Genomic DNA, 15,079 nt, shown 5'->3' with positions numbered 1-15,079 from the left:
TTTTCATTATTATTATATCTGTTTTGATCGTCTATGATCACTGATCTTTATGTTACTACCATAACTGAATTGGGACACCACAAAGTGAGCCCATATAAGACAACCAACTTAATCGATGAATGTTGGGTGTTTTCTGACTGCTGCATTGACTGGTTATTCCCCATCTCTCTCTGTCTCCTATGCCCCCCCCCTTTCTTTGAGAAAGAATAATATTAAAATTAGACCAATTAATAACTATTCAATGGCCTGTAAGTGTTCAAGTGAAAGGAAGAGTCAATCTATGAGGCAAAACTTAATTGAATAACAATTTTAGGAAATCGCCACAGCCACCCCAACCTTTAACAACCTTTAGCAACTGCCACCCTGATCAGTCAGTCAGTAGCCATCAATAGCAAGGCAAGACTCTACACCAGCAAAAAGATGACTCACTGAAGGCTCAGATGGTGGTTAGCATTTTTAGCAATAAAGTACTTTTTAATTAAAGTATGTACATTGGGATTTTTTTAGACATAATACTATTGCATACTTAAAAGACTACAGTATAGTATAAACATAACTTTCTATGATTCATGTCTCTGAGTATGCCTATACACAGGGTAAATCTGGGATAGTGTAAGAAGGAAGGCACTAAATAAGATTAAGGAGGACTGGGAAAGGTTTCTTGCAGAAGATAGGATTTTTAGCTGAGGAATTTAGTTGAGAAGATAGGATTTTAGCTAAAGGAAGCCCAAGAAGCTAGGAAGTAGAGATGAGAAGGGAGAGATTTCCAGACATGGGGAACAACTAGTGAAAATGACTGAAGTCTGTTGATAAGCTGAAGAATGGATGTTGAGAGAAGGACGACCAGGATGGTGAAGAAACTTGAGATAATGTCATCTGAAGATGGGCTAAAATAAATGGAAAATATTTAGCTGGAATAGGGGATGGGAGAAAGAGGGAACATGTGATGGCTGTCTTCAAGCATCTGATTGGCTGTCCAGTGGAAAAGGAATTAGATCAGTTCTAGGTAGGTTCTAAGGCAGAACTGAGAACAGCAAGTAGAAGTGCAAAGAGGCAAATTTTGGCTTTATAGAAAAACTGACCATTGATTCAGTGGTCTGACAATGAGAGCTATCCAAGAGGAGAAATAGTTTGCTTCAGGAAGCAAGGAATAACCATTCACAGAAAGTCCTGGAGCAAATGTGAGATAAACACTTGTCAAGGATGGTCAAAGAGGGAATTCTGGGTGGTGTCATAATTGGTTATAATTGGTAAGGACACTTAGGTAAGTGTAAAGGTAAAGACAAATGCTATAATTGGTAAGGATACTTCCAAATTAAAACATCTATAATACAACTATATGTGTATTATATAAATATTGTGTATATTTGTTTACATGTTGTCTCTGCCATTAGATTGTAAGCCCCTCGAAGGCAGGGACTCGATTTTGCTTCTTTTTGTGTCCTTAGTGCTGGGTACAAGGTAGGTGCTTAATAAATATTCATTCATTGATACACACTGTCTTCCTCGTTAGAAAGCAGCTCTTTGAGAGCAAGGAGAGTTTTACTTTTCTTTTTGTATCCTCAACACTTAGCACAGTGCTTTGTACATAGTAAGCACTTAATATATGCTTCGTTTATTCCTTCATTACAACAGCAGAGTTTAAGTTATTTACAAATGCAAATAACAATACCAATCTGTGTGCCTTTTCTATGCTCAAGTGACTAATGCAATACCCTATAAGAAGGAAAGGTTAAATGTATATTCATTTGAACTAATGTTGTCTAGCAATGAATATTAAGTCATATAAGTATGGAAACATTTTGTCACCAATTTTGATTGTGTGTGTGTGTGTGTGCACGTGTGTGTGTGTTAGCAACATTGTTGATGAACATTTATTTTGTCATCCATACCAAGAAAAGGCTTTCTGTGACACTCACTTTACAGCTGATTCCAGGAAACAGACTGACTTCCAGTGTATCTAATAAAATCTTCAAAGCTTTGTGAAATATTTTATATCAACAATGCTTTGAAGATCCCCTTCATTTAACCCAAGGGGGGAAAATAAAACAAAGGAATACAGCAATATTATGGAGTCTCAGTGTTCTGTACAATATTTATATAACAAAAGAGCAGGGCAGAGAAGAGGTAGAGGAAAGGGAAATGGAAATTAGGAATACTCTAATTGGTTTACATATTAAATTCTTCTAAAACAACAGTGTTTACATAACATTCCACATCAAAGCTCCATTAGTTGCTTACAGATTATTGTCTTTAATGGTTCTATTATTTACATATAACGGAACCCACCTTAAGCATTTTATGAAGCTATATCTGGAAATAGCACCAAAACACAAAACACACCATACACACACACACACACACACACACACACACACACACACACACACACGTGCATGCAATTCAAAATTTGAATTTCTATAACTTAGAATTAGTTGTGTGTGTGTGTTAAAGGATCATCGTCCAGTTTTTAAATTGTGGCAATTTAAGGAAGACTTAAAAATATATCTATTAACTCTAGCACTAAGACAAAACTCATGGCTAGTACTCAGAGTATACGGAAAAATGTTCATTTTGTTTTAGTTGGAATTAACAAATCTGGCTCTTTTTTTAAATGGACAGATTCGTTCAGCATACCAACTTGAATATTTTTCTCCCCCTTTCTTAGTCTATCTATAAGAGGATCAAGCCTGAGTTTGATGGGGAAACCAAAGCAGAGTAGACTCCCCAAATGAGGGACAGCAATCCCTGGCGGCCATGGGCTTAGTCATCTGTTGGAATTAATTCCTTTTTGGGGAGAGAATATTTCAATCCAGTTGGCTTTGAGCTTGAAAACAGCTTTTAAAACTGAGTCTGCTTTTGGTTTTTAAAACCACAAGTTTTACCCAAAGGGAAATGCACAGGAATCACCCCACAAAAGCAATTCTGCCGCCAGTTTCTCCAGAGCATGTTTCCCCTCCCTTCAGTATTGTGGGGCCAGGGTGTATTTTTTAAAATGACTTCCTGGTGCATAAAAACACCAAAAACACCTTCTCCATTCTAGCAATATTTTCAAAATCCTTCGATGGATTTTCCAGGTGTTTCTCTGCACTAACTCTCTTAGGATACATTTTGGAAAAATCAGTTCTTTAAAAAAAAAAATCATTGTTTTACTTTCTAAATAAGATTCCTTACTCAAAAATCTTTTCCAAATTTAGTGACTTTTCCCACAGCATTCATTATTAAAGACAGGTTTTTTCCTGGCATATTGCTTTAAGATGTCAAAATGCTTTTAAAATCTGAACTTGGGATTTCCTTTTATACTAAGGGTTTGCAAGTGGTCTAACAAAGATTATCATCTTTACACTACCCAGCTGTTTCTCCATCATCCCAGACAAAACAGATTCTGGCCTTGGTAAGGTAGCTTTCCTTTCTCAGCTTCTTCTGGGGCAACAATTCAAATATTTACCTTATTGCCTCCCCAAATGGCTCAAAACCAGACAAATCTTATTGAGGTAAAAAGAAGGAGATCCTCAGAATAAAAACAAAAATCTCCTAACCACCTGCCAAGTTTGGATTAATGTGGCTGGTTCCTTGGATTCTATAATGGCCTCAAGACGTATTATATCTGAATTCTCAGATGTCTGCTAAATATTAATCATGGTGAAGTGGCCATGCTAAAAAATTGGGTCAAGGCTGAATCTCTCTTATTAATCCCCTCTGTTCTTCATGGATCCAATGCAGATTCTAAAGCCTTAATGTCCAGCAAAACCCTCTAGGTATTACAAGACCCATAGCTACCAAGCTATTAAAGAACTTCCTGAACTTTTTATCTAAAAGAAAATCCTTCCCTCAAAATGATGCCAGGTTACCCAGACAGAGGGAGTCAATAAGAATCTCTAAATATTAGACACCATGGGCTGGAGAATACAAAAGGTCCACTGTGTAAGTAGTGGACATATTAGAGCTCTTCAATATACTATTTAATCAAGTCAACATGTCATTTATTAAGTACCTACTATATGCCTTGTACTGGGCTAAACACAGGGAATATAAAAGAAAGGCAAAATTTGTCCTTGCCCTCAAGGAGCTCACAGTCTAATGGGGAAAAACAAGATACAGAAAAACTATGTACAAAAATGACAAATACGTGATAAATTGAAGATAATCAACAGAGGCGAAGATTTAAAGGAGTTCAGGGATGTCCGCTGGGACTTGAACAAAGCCAGGAGGTAGAGATAATGAAGGAGAACAGTCTAGAGATGGGGCTCAGAGTGTGGAAATGCCACAAGCTAGTTGACAAGAGCTTTGTGTGAGGAATAGCAAGGAGACTAACCATGGCTAGATCACAGAGTACAACATGGGGAGTGTGTGTGGGCAGGTGGAAGATGGAGTAAGGTATAAAGAACTGGAAAGGTAGGAGGAGGTCAAGTTATGAAGGGATTTGAATTCCAGACAAAGGATTTTATTTTTTTAACTAAAGCAGGATATAGAATCCAAGAACTCTTACATTAACTTCATTTTAAGGAAAAATATACATATGCAATCGATATACTCAAATCAAAGGGCAAAGTCCCACAGAATATTTTTGAAATGACAGATTAATGTGACTATTCTTTTTGATCAGGAGATTATGTATAGTAGTGGGTTTGATAGATCAGGGTAGGAAGAGACTAGAACTGCAACTATCCAAAAGAAATGTAATAAGAGCTTGAACTAGGATGGTGACAGTGGGAAGGGACAGGAGTTAACAGCAGACAGAAGAGGTTATGTATCGGGAGGCACAAGCATCATTAACTGAAGGAAGATGTAAGACTGGTTCTCCAGAGTAAGCCTAGGACTTATACTAATGGACTACTCTCTGGCAGTCATTCCACATAATAGTTGGAGGTATAGACGTGGATGAGATAACAAAAGAAGAGAATGTAGAGAATAAAGAAAGAACTCTCATAGAGAGAGGCAACATGATGAAATGGAAAGAGTATAGGCTCTAAAGTCACAGCACCCTAGGGTCAAATTACCCTTCTGATGCTCCTTGTTACCTTTATGATTTTAGGCAAGTTGCATAATGTCATGCATTTAACATATTTGTAAAATAAGGGGACTAGAGTCGATGTCTTCTGAAGTCCCTTCCAGCTACAAACCTATGATTCTACATGGAAAGGGTGGGGGTAGGGGATAAGGAGAGCCAGAGAAGCCACAGAAGGAATAGTCCCAGAATTAAAATAAGGAAATCAGAAGATGAAAGCATCACGGGCAAGATCAAGAGCTTCAAGAGCAGAAAGTATCAAGATGGAGGAAGTCGTCAATAGCATAAATGGTTATAAACAAGTCAAAGAAATTGAATACTGGGGAAAGATTTTTGGATTTGACCACTGGAAGGTTTGTGATTGCCTCTAAGATTGCACCTCAATGGTGTGCAGAAGTAAAGGCAATAATCATGGACTACTCAAGAAGATTGGCAATTAAGAGGAACGACAAAGTGGGGCAGGGCAGTCTGAGGTGTAGCAGGTTGGACAGAAGGTTTGATTGTTTGTATTCTAGGATACAGAGGTATATTTGTGCTGGCTGAGAAGGAGGCAGTGGATAAGGAGAACATGTTGAAGATGTCAGAGGGCGGGGATAGTTGTTATAGCAAAGCCTCTACAGAATTAGAAGAGAGCCACGCACACAAGTGAAAGGGTCACCTTGGTCATGGGAAGAGTAGGGGAAATGTTACAAAAAAGTTTAAATCCCACTGGGTTGCCTTTCTAATCCTCTCCACGTACCCTATAATCCATTGGCACTGACCTCCTGGCTGTTTCTCCAAAAAGACATTGTCACTGACCCCAACCTATGCCTGGAATGTCCTTTTTCCTCCTGGCTTTCTTCAAATCTCAACTAAAATTTTATACCCTTTCTTCTATAAGAAGCCTTTTCCAACCCCCTTTATTATGTAGCATTGACCAGTGCTTCCTCTCCAAAATTATCTCCAATTTATCCTGTATAGATATTCTTATTAATAGATATTTTTATGTTGTTTCCCACATTAGATTTTTAGCTTCATGAGGGCAAAGGGTGTTTTTGCCTTTCTTCAAATGCCCATTGCTTAGTATAGTGCCTGACACAAATTTGTTGATTTAAATGTATCAGACAGGTCACCTGCTGAGAATAAAGAGGTCAGAGCAGAAATCAAGGCTTGAAGACACAAACTATGAATTTTGCTAAAGTTTCCAAAACATTGACATATGTTGTTTGTCATTATAAACTGATATATGGCTGTGGGGGTTATTGAAATCTGGAACATTAACACCACTGGAAACCATAAACAAAAATAATGGGCAAGGCTAATGGAGTCAAGACTATAGCCAATTTTCTTTGAAATCTAGCCCTACCTATAGAGTTCTTCAGATTTGCACCAAATGGAATTTTTGATGATTTCCACTGCCTTTCAATCACCTTATCCTCTGCCCATATCTTCAAGTCTTCATTTTAAGAATGAAGTTGAGGTATTGGGTTTTTTTTGAAGATTCGAAGATGATATCCTTGGCTCTACCCCAACTCTAGTGAACCATATAATGTCATGCGATATGTACATAAATATGAAATAATTATTTTTATTAGTTTGTGATTCTGCCATGTTGTTTCCTCTCAGTGCTACATAAATGAATGTTTGCTACTTTATAGCTTTCTGTTCTCATGTCCATATAGTAGTTATCTTTTATTATTATTATTATAAACCTATATGCAGCGAGGATTGTGGTTAGTTTGCTTCATTCATAACTTAGCTTCACTTCCTCCCTCCCTCAACTATCATAGGTGGACACTTAGTAAGTACCATTTGAGGACAAGGACAACAGATTTTGCAGGATTGTACAAAATCTTAAATGGGTTTCCTAGACTGAAAAGTACTGAAAACTGTATGGACTTTGTTGGCTCTGTTAGAGAAGGGAGCTCATTCTAGGTGGCTGGGATATTACATGAGGTGTTCTGAATTATTATAGGATGCAATGCACTTGGTTTTTTGTAGTCACAACATCATATTTCCAAAGCCAACAATTCTGTTTTTGATAATATCTTTTAGGAAAAATAACAATAAGCTTATATTTCAGCTGGATTTGAGTGGGATGTAGTATCCATTTGGCAACAGAGAACAGGTTTTTTCCAACACTCATTTCCTATTGGCAGGAAATTATCCTCATTATAGCATTAGCTTCATCCATCAAAAACCAGTTCTGTTGGCACAGAGTCTCTTCTTGGGTCTTCTGAACCAACTGATTCCCTTGCCTAGGGAAGTGTGATTTGAAAGTGTAATTTGAGAAAGCACCATGGACCATTAAAAAAAAAATACAATACCTTCTCTCAAGGTCTCAGAATTACTTTCTGTAAAATGATAGAGCTTTTAAAATTAAATCTCTAAGACCATTTCCAGTCCCCCAAATCATGTTATTGTATTTTCTTATAATGTCAAATTAATATTAAATTATAGCCCCTTTACCCAAAGAGCCCACTTCTAGGAAGGCATATATACCTGAAAGAGGTCAAAGAGAATGGTCTCATACAACCAAGATATGTGTAACGGTATTTTTTTGTTGTTGTTGTAGTAGCAAAGATCTGAAAACAAAGTAGATGATCATCAGCTGGGGAATGACTAAACAAATTGTTGTATGGCAACAAGGATGGAATATTACTGGAATGTAAGAAACAATGACTAAGAACAATGCAGAGAAGTAGAGGAAGACTTTGATGAACTGATGCAAAGTAACATAAGCAGAATCAGGAAAACAAGATATATAATTAATGCAATAATACAAATTAAAACAACAACAACAAAAATATGAAACCAAATGCTACAGTTAATAATAATAATAGCTAATATTTGTATAATGCTTAAATACATGCCAAGCCCCATGCTAATTATCATCTCATTTGATCCTCACAACAACCTTGGGAGGTAAGCATATTAATATCATGCCCATTTTAGAGATGAGGAAACTTAGTCAAACAGAAATTAACTGACTTGTCCAGGGTCATCTAGCTAGTGTCTAAGGCTACATTTGAACTCAAGTCTTCCTGACTCAAGGCTTGGTGCTATATCAACTGCTTCATGTAGCTCCTAATAATCATAAAAATGATCAGGATTGCTACTGAAGAAGAGAGGAAGAAGACATTTCTCTTCCCTCTTTGCAAAGGTGGGGAACTATGGGTACATATTGTCCTATGTGGTAATGGGTTGGTTGGTTTTGTTGAATTACTTTTTCTCTTCTTTCTTTTTTTCCTCTTTCTTACATTAGTTCTCTGGGGGGCGGGGGGGGGGAAGAAGGGATATATTTAGAAATGAAGGTGATATAAAAACAAGATGTCAATTAAAATTTATTAAAAGAAAAAATATGAAGTTTTCACTTTTTAATGGGAAAAGTTCATTGCAATGATTTGACTATACCAGTGGTCTCCCTTTCCTCTCACCATTCTTATCTACACTACACCCTGACCACCTTCAACACTTCAATAATTTGCATGCCTTTGGCATGCATGGTCTATATTCCTTGACCAAAGGGAGAACCTACATTAAAGAGTCTCCCGAGAGCTGCCAACAGTCAGTCAAGTATCATTTACTAAACCCCTACCGTGGGCAGGGCACTACTGATGGGTAGGATGCCATCGACATCCATGCTTATCAGTGACTGACCTGGATGATTTGGAAAAGTACTTTATGAATAAAAGAGGAAAAGAAATACATAGGCAAGGGTCTGTGACGTCACTGATTTAGCAGCTCCATCCCTCCCACCCAGATCCCATCCTACTTCATACAACTTAGTAGGTAAATCTTACAGTGGTGCCTGAGGCTCTGAGATTAAGTGACTTACCTGACTCCAAATCCAGCACTTGGCCTCTCACTAACTAGAGTAGTAAACCTCATGTAGACTATTTTTAAGTGAACTTACAAGATGATGTTCTCTGCACTAGAATCCATCATATGTCCAAAATCCATTCCCACTGGGAAAGTTTCAATACTGCCAAGGCTACTGCTTATGCAGGGCTGGGGAACCTGTGGCCTTGAGGCCACATATGACTTTCTAGATCCTTAAGTGTGGCCTTTTGACTGAATCCCAATTTTACAGAATAATTTGGATTCAGTCAAAAGGCTGTCCTTAAGGATCTAGAAAGCCACATGTGGCCTCAAGGCTGCAGCTTCCCCAACCTCAGTTAACCAATCCACCCCTCAGATCCAAAGGGAGCTTGACCCTAAATGAGTTGCCTCTAATCTTAGTACCACTTAGTTTAGAAACCACCAAGTTCCTAGACAAGTTATGGAATTATATGTTTCTGAATTATCTAATATTTGTAATTTAATAACCTGTTGTTGGAAAGGTAGTTTAAATTGACCATAAGTTTTAATGCATTTTGACTGAATTTATCCATTAACACTCTTTTGGTACATATTCTATTTGTTGACAAATGAGAAATGAATTAAAGAGTGCCCCAATTAAGGTCAGTGATGAGAACTTTCTCCACTCAATCTTATTCTCAATACAAATGAGTGGGCACTTTATTTTACTTTTTCTGCTTTTTGGAGGGGTAGGGCAGGGCAATTGGGGTTAAATGACTTGCCCAAGGTCACATGGCTAGTAAGTGTTAAGTGTCTGAGGCCAGATTTGAACTCAGGTCCTCCTGACTCCAGGATTAGTGCTTTATTCACTGTGCCACCTAGTCGCCCCTGAGTGGGCATTTTTTTAAAAACCAGCAATAGCCAAGGTTCTCTTTCTCTTACTCCTTCTATGGGTCAAATTTCAGAGTCTAAAGAGCTATGACTTAGCTATAAATTTCTTCAATGAGATCTCTCTGTATAAATCTCTTATACCACAATATACACAAAATTAAATTAGCACCTAGGTATATTCACTTGCAGTCAGCTGAAAGGATCCTAACCTGTCCCCCCTCGCTCCCCAATTTATTACCACAGACTGGATTGTCTTCTCCAAATGTAGTAGGTTTAAAAAAACAAACAACACACAGCTATTTCTCCAGGAGATGAACCATTCTTGAAGGTAGAACTGCCTCCCAAATAGTTAAAGAGCTCTTCAAGTGGGGTGGCTAGGGGGTGCAGTGAGTAAAGTGCCAGCCCCAGAGTCAGGAGGACCTGAGTTTGGTTCCGGCCTCAGACACTTCACACACACACACACACACACACACACACACACACACACACACACTAGCTGTGTAACCTTGGGCAAGTTACTTAACCCCAATTGCCCTCCAAAAGGCAAAAAAAGAAAAAAAAAAGAGTTCTTCAAGTCAAAGTTTAAGGGCAGCAATCTTAGTCACCACTCCCTGTTCTTACCCACTTGAACAGAAACTGATAATTCACCCTAAAAGCCTTCCTATTCATTTGAAAGACATATCTACATGAATGGGAAGCTTAAGGATGCCATAACACTATAAGCACAAACTCTTTAAGCAACAAAGGGGAAGGAGGAAGACACTTTCTGAAGCACCCAAGTGTGACCTCTCAGCACATTAGCTTACTCGTTTCCCTGAACCAGGATGGAAGATACACTTTCTTCCCTACCAGAATGTTAAGAACATGACAGACCAGCCAGTTGAGGTTGATAATGAATGCTTAAGGAAGTCTTCAAGCAAAGGCTAAATGGTCATTTTTTAAATTTAAATTTTCCTTTTTTATTGTTATGAACTTGACAAACACCAATAAATATTAACATTTCCTTGTGAAAAGAAGAAAAGATAGATTGCTTATGAAACTTAAATTTCCACTGGGCAGAGCTTGAATTTTGTTGTTGTATGCTTCATATTTAAACATGATAGCTCTATACTGTCCTGACTTGGATATGACCCCTTCTGACCTTCATTGGGCTCCTTTTTGTGGATTTTGTAAATGATTCATCAACATCCTTTTCTTCCTTTTTCAAATAGTATCTCTACGACAAAGGAAGTATACAGAGAGCTGGTCTTAGGGACAGGAAAACCTCTGACATATGCTGAGTGGATGACAGGGTAAATAATTAGCCTCTAGGTACCATAGGAAATTCCTTATAAGTTTTCTATAACTCTATAGAAGACTAAAAGTTACAGAGGAGGTGCCAAGCTATATTAGGCAGAAGGGGCTTTCTCATCCAGAATTACTCTATGTTAATGAGATCACAGGTCCATTCCCTAACTCTGTCAGTCACAACAACTCCACCAATGTGTCCCCCATCCAAAAAACAGTCCTTCCTTATAACAAATAGATGACCACTTGTAAGATATATTGTGGAAAAGATTCCTCTTCAGGAAGAGATTGGAATGGACAATCTCTGAGGGACCTCCCAACTCAGAGATTCTGCGCCACTGTCTTCAGTGTGAGTGATGCTTTGGCAAAAGGATAGGGTACATTCAGATGGTGATGAGGCTGGTTAGACAATTCTACCACACCAGGATCATTTGATGAGGTTAGGGAGATTTAGCCTAGAGAAGGGAAGCCAAGGGACTTAGATTTGTATATTTTAGCTTAATCCCAAAGGGCAGAACCAGGAAAAACAGGTGGAATTTACAAAGAGGTAGATTTAGACTGGCTGTAAGGAAACACTTCCTCAGCATTCAAGTTGGGAGAGATCCAGTTTTTCCTCACTGAAGGTTTCAAGCAGAGTCTAAGTAAACATTTGTCAACATTACTGAAGGTATTCTAGGTCAAACAAGTTGAACTAAGAAAGCTCTGAAGTCCCTTATAACTCAGATTCGGTGACTCTCTAATTCCCAGTGATTGCAAATCAAATCATAGTGTTAACTTAAACACAGAAAACTACTATCTATTCAGAATCCCAATAAACAAAAAGCTCAGAGAACCAGGTTTCCATTCATACTGTGATAAACAATGTTCATATCAATGGTACTAAGGCAGAAAATGTTGGAGCTTCTATATCACAGTCACTAAAAATTAAATAATGCTCATTGGTAGTTCCATATTTTATAAAAATTTAATTCTTTGAAAATCAATGTTGTGTATCTTGACAACTAAGGCTGCCCTCAGTTAAGCAGAACAGACAATTAGTCAAGCATACTATTATCTCCAAATCCTGTGGAAAACTACAAAATTAGAATTTAAAATTAACAAAACAAAGTTCATTTTCATATCATTGTGTGTTTTGTTTTAAATCTTCCTTTCTATTTAACTGTTACAAAATATCTCAATCAATATTTCATAGATAAAGTAGGAACCTAGAGTAAGGTAAAACAGAGAAGTAAACCTAAGCCCCTTCACCTAACTTCGACGGTACAGAATATGGCAAACAAGATCAGTTTGTAATCAGAAAGTGAAAATGGATGCTTCTCACAATAGCACAAAACTACCTTGGAAAAATACTTTGGGATGTGGAGAAGATTTAGAAAATGTATGTTCCTCTTTTTCTTGCAGAAATGGGGGATTATGAATATGGAGAATAGCATATAAGTGAGGATTAGTCCAAGAACTGGTCAGTTCAGTTAAGTTGCCTCTCATCCCTGCCTACTTTTATTTTGTACTCTTTGTTACAAAGATGGCTTGCTTTATAGGGTAAGAGAAAGGGTTATATTAAAAAACTGACCCTGGACAAGTCACTTAACCCTGTTTGCCTCAGTTTTCTCATATGTAAAACGAACTGGAGAAATCACTCCAGTATCTTTGCCAAGAAAACCCCAAACGTGTTCATGAAAAGTCAGACATGACTGAAATGACTGAACAACGGGGGCACGGGTAGGGGGGCAAGAAGGGGGAGGATGGAAGGGGAGAAGGAGAGAGAGAGAGCATGCACCATATCCCATCACAAAGTTCTTTTCACTTAATTTCTATAGCACTTCTCCATTCCACTGCCACTACTACAATCCAAATCCTCATTAGCTTTCACCTTCATTATCACAATATTTCCCAACCAGTCTCTGTCTAATCATTCCCCCTACAATCTATCCAGCTGGCCAGGTTTACTATCTTAAAAATATTACTTCCTTCCCCCCCCCCCCACCCATTCCCCTGCTAAAAACATTTAGTGACTCCCAACTGCCTACAGGCTGAAATCCAAATTCCTTAGCCTGGCATTGATCATACTCCAAAATCTGACCCCAACTGACCTTTCCAGTCTTCTCTCTTACTAGTCTATTATAAAAACCATTCACTCTAGCCTAACTAGTTTACTTACCATCCCCCAAATATGCATAACATTATCTCACCTACAGCACCTCTAATCCTATTATGGATCTTTTCAGCCCCATCCACCCTCCACAAGTCTTATCTTTAAAGAACCAGTTCAAACCTCACATCTCTTACAAGTGCTTTGTGACCAAGTGCCTCAAAACCATTTCTTCTCCTACTGAATCTCTACGGCATTTACTCTATGAACTATTCACTAAGCATTTATCACCTAGTATAGAGAATCACGTTTCCAGAAGAAGGTTGTGTGTCCCATTTCCCCAGTGAAGTTAGTGCTTCCTCGACACATTCTCTGTATTTCTAACAACTTGTATGCCTGGGCATACAAGAGAAGGTGCTAAATAAGTATATTTTAATTAAGATAAATCAACAAGTACCCATATTGCCCAGGAAGTCTTTGAACAGTTGTTGTTTAGCTTTTTTAATAAGAGATATGTTCATAATCAAGTTCAGTTTTTATTCTTGCCTTCTAAAAGAATTGTCTAAATAGATAGCCATATTTTGTCAACAGCTGACAGGCAAGCCCCAAATGCCATTATAGGGCTCTCCTGCTCCTATCAAACTGGCATTAACACTAGAAAGCTCTGTTCTGTCTTTGTGAGGACAAACCAAAATTATAAGCTTCCACCCTCAGACTTGCTGGTCTGTGCAATTAGAGGATCAGAATTAGATTTGACCCTTTTCCCAGCCTCAGTTCTTCCCTGAGCCAGTCTCCCAATTTGCTTCAAATCAAATTATGCACATTTGTAATAAAAACTCATTTTCCCTGGGCTCCCTCACTTTCATCAAAATCTTATTTAGAAGGAGGCAGGGTTTCTTAGATACTCATGACTGATAGGCCAAAAAGCCTCCCAATCCCTTAAAGAAAAGAGAAATTCAGTCTCTTAGTGGTTTATAAAACCCTTCCTCTTAGATCTGACCAAAAGGATATTTCTTTTTTTTTTTCCTGCTGTGGCAACCCTGCCAACCTCTTTTTCCCCCCTCTGCTTCAGAAACCCAAGAGAGGAAGTTTCATGCAGGGGTCATGTCAACAGAGCACGTAAACAAGGATGCTAGGTTTCTGGACCCATGCCACTGTTTGCGTTCCTTTTCCCCTCTTAGTGGACAGTCCATTTAGAGATGAGATTATAATTTAACTCTCTCCAACACTTCAGAGAGGAGGCAATGCTCTTCAATTAGCATCACTAATAGGTTTTAAGCAGGTACTACCTGTAGGGAATGCTGTAGCAAAGATGGTTTTGGGTGGGAGAGAAAAATAAATACTTAATTGAAAAAATGAATTTTAAAAAGAGATTTGTTGGAAGGAGTGCAATAGAAAGGCTGCAAAAGTGACACTTTATAGGGGTTGATATCTGGGGAAACAATCATCCCAGTCTAGAGTTTGGTCTTCATGTATACAGAGTCAGAAATTCAACTTCGTAAATTGACCCAGGAAGGATCCAGCCCTCGGAACTGATTTACACTACCAAGTTCACAAGTAACTGGTTTATAGTCTATAATGCACAGTGATGGAATATACTTTTATTAATACCTAGAGAACTTTTGTGTCCATTATCCATAGCACCTCTTTCTTGGTATCAAGGTACCTAGGAAAGTAGTAATAGTAGCAACAGCAGCATTAGCAAATGTTTATCCAGCTCCATGAGGTTTCCAAAGCATTTGACATAGAGCTGGTATGGCCATTCTGGAAACCAATACACCCAAAGGGCTATAAACATGCATATCCTTTGACCCTCTAATATCTAGGGCTATATCCCAAATAGATAAAAGAAAAAGGAAAAAGACCCGTACATGTACAAAAATACTTATAGAAGCTTTTTTCACGGTAGCAAAGAATTGGAAATTGAGAGGATGGCTGTCAATTGAGGAATGACTGAACAAGTTGTGGTACATGATTGTGATGAAATGCTATTATAGTACCATAAGAAACGACAAGCAGGACAA

The 15,079-nt window shown here is 38.1% G+C and overlaps 1 protein-coding gene across 8 annotated transcripts in view; it reads right to left on the bottom strand.

Moving 5' to 3' along the window:
- Positions 1–15,079, bottom strand: part of SVIL (supervillin) — a 267,203-nt gene that overhangs the window by 213,578 nt on the left and 38,546 nt on the right. The gene's annotated exons all lie outside the window — the stretch shown is intronic.

This window comes from Petaurus breviceps, unplaced genomic scaffold (assembly GCF_028583685.1).
Source record: "Petaurus breviceps papuanus isolate PSGF00001 unplaced genomic scaffold, PetGlider_PUasm1.0 178, whole genome shotgun sequence".
NCBI classification, from domain to species: Eukaryota; Metazoa; Chordata; class Mammalia; order Diprotodontia; family Petauridae; genus Petaurus; species Petaurus breviceps.
Note: the sequence above shows the minus strand (reverse complement) of the source record. Positions and strands in the feature narration are given on the sequence as shown.